This window comes from Poecilia reticulata, linkage group LG2 (assembly GCF_000633615.1).
Source record: "Poecilia reticulata strain Guanapo linkage group LG2, Guppy_female_1.0+MT, whole genome shotgun sequence".
Lineage (NCBI taxonomy): Eukaryota > Metazoa > Chordata > Actinopteri > Cyprinodontiformes > Poeciliidae > Poecilia > Poecilia reticulata.
Genome location: NC_024332.1, coordinates 46,226,755 through 46,229,239, shown reverse-complemented (window position 1 = coordinate 46,229,239; position 2,485 = coordinate 46,226,755). Strand labels below are relative to the sequence as shown.

Sequence of the window (2,485 nt, the reverse complement as noted above, 5' to 3'; positions counted from 1 at the left end):
CATCCTCATTCACTCACTGCTAAATGTGCTAATGGTGGAGAAACAACTTATCATTAGAGGAAACCGTTTATCTGCCGTCATTGGTAGCTATGCTAACTAAACTTAGCATTCAGTTTGAATCTGCACAGCTCTGTGCTATGCTAGCAGCAGCACGGCTCTGTGCTATGCTAGCTGCAGCACGGCTCTGTGCTAAGCTAACTGCAGCACGGCACAAATCAAGGGGGAGGAAGGATGAGCAGCACCGCATGAGATTGTGATTGACAGCACTAAAACTCTCCTGCCTCTGATTGGTTGTTTCCAGCACTGGGAGAAAATAGAGGAAATAGATTTTTCACAGATTACCTCTCATACCAAACTGTCACAACATAATGACAGGTTTAACAAATATGTTTATATTAAAATGACAAACTGCAGCATTAATTTCACTCAGGAGAGGACGGATCAGGAGGGACGTGGGTTAGAGCTGCTGCTGACTGACTCATCTGTTAAGTGGTGAAAGGTACAAGGGACAAGTTAAATATATGAATATGTTGGTTATTTCTTCCTTAATTCATCAAATGCTAGTGAAAAGGAGGCAAACAGTAGTTTGTAGCTAAGCTAACTGCTAAATGGTTGATGATGTCACACAGTCTACTCACCTCTCTTGGAGAAAACCTGGGTTATAAATTAACACTCTTGCCTTTTTCGCTCTCATTCTCTTTCTTTTGAAAACCTGATTTTATAACTTTTCTTAGCAGCTTAGTAACAGCCAGTCGTTCGTGTTTCCTACTGTCTGCCGCTAACAGCGTCTCTCTGAAGCTCCCAGCAGGAACGAACCATTTAGCCCAGATAGGGGGGTTCAGGGCCGATATGGGGGATCAGGGCAGATATGGGGGATCAGGGCAGATATGGGGGATCAGGGCAGATATGGGGGATCAGGGCAGATATGGGGGATCAGGGCAGATATGGGTCTGTGCTTCTGGTCTGGGAACATTACATTTTTACTGCTTTGAAAATACAATATGATTAATTTTATAATTGACAGAGCCACGATTTTTAATTTTTTAAAATTTCTATTAACAAAAATAAATAATTAAATTGTGGAGGCCCCCTGCTGGTCAGGATCCTGGACCTGTCGTCACTTTTCCCCTCTACCGCCCCCTGCTGCTGAGTCCTCTGAACAGCAGAATCCCAGTGTGAGTCGGTAGGAACTGAACGAACTGAACGAACTGAATGAACTCAAAGTTCTGAAGGAACTGGATTCAGTTGAAGCGGATCTGGAATGTCGTTGGCTGGATTTAGTTCTTTGCTTTCCCAGTTTGGCTCCTTTAGAAGCCAAACTGGGAAACGATCCTGTTTAGAGCAGTAAATAGTTCACAGCTGAAGTGAACATTCAGTTCCTCACATTAACTTTAGCACCTGCTGGTGGATGAATTAACGAACCGTTTCACCTCAACACGTCGTGAAGATGCAGAGTCTATTATCATGATTGACATTCAGTCCACTTCATTTCTGCAGCTCCAACAAACGTGACGGGATCAGTTTGTTACTCRGRTGAAAAGTTTTTACCGCTGCAGAGCCGCAGCGTTTCAGGAGAACTTTGAGCGAATCATCTAACATTATTAATGTTCAGCATTAAGTATCCAACATGGATGACTGCAGCTGAGCCGCCCGTCTGCCTGAGAGAAACTGACATGTCTTTAAATTAGACCAGATTAATTATTACATCTCCAATAAGGAGGAGGAAAAACTAAATATYAAGACWAAAATGTTGCTAACATCAACTCTTTAACTTTTATCTTTGGTTTCTTTCAATCAGGAGGTTTGAATATTTATATTGTTTTAATTTTGAGACGTTATTTGTTCTCAGCATCCAGCTGAATTACATCCGTCTTCATCAGAGATCATCCTCCCGATTTTTGTTTTCAATTTCTTTCCTCATTAAATCAAAATTCTAAATAAGAAGGAAAAAATAACCATGAAACAGACTTTACACAAATATGTTTATTCTTTAAAGAACTTAAATATGTTCACATCGATCGCAGAGGATTTTACAGGAACTCAGGCGGTGAGAAATACTGCCACCTGCAGGCGGGAGGGAGCATCGCTTCAGATCAGTGCTTCATAAAAACTGTTTGGATGATCATCAGAGGTTAAAGTTCACATCAGATTATCTCCATAAAAACATTTTCACCTCCACTGTTTGGGTTTTGATGGACCTCTGATGGATGGGCATCGCCTTGTTGAGCGTTAATGTTTACTCCACCCACCGTCTCCATGGCAACGCGCCTGAGTCCAGCTAACATCCGTCCTGACGTCAGTCGCTGAGACCACCGTGGGTTGGTCCAGCAGTGGTTGCCATGGAGACCGGATGCAGACTGACGGAGAGTCTGCGTTAAACAGAGCAGGCAGGGTGAGAACGGGAAGGAGAACGGGAAGGAGAATGGGAAGGAGAACGGGAAGGAGAACGGGAAGGAGAACGGGAAGGAGAACGGGAAGGAGAACG

At 43.2% G+C, this 2,485-nt stretch overlaps 1 long non-coding RNA gene across 1 annotated transcript; it reads right to left on the bottom strand.

Moving 5' to 3' along the window:
* Positions 1-1,965: 1,965 nt before the first annotated feature.
* LOC103461935 (uncharacterized) lies at positions 1,966-2,455 on the bottom strand. Its single transcript, XR_533243.2, has 2 exons — positions 2,174-2,455; positions 1,966-2,064 (listed from the first exon to the last, which is right to left on the bottom strand). It is a non-coding gene; the product is annotated as an uncharacterized LOC103461935 (long non-coding RNA).
* Between the last annotated feature and the right edge of the window lie 30 nt (positions 2,456-2,485).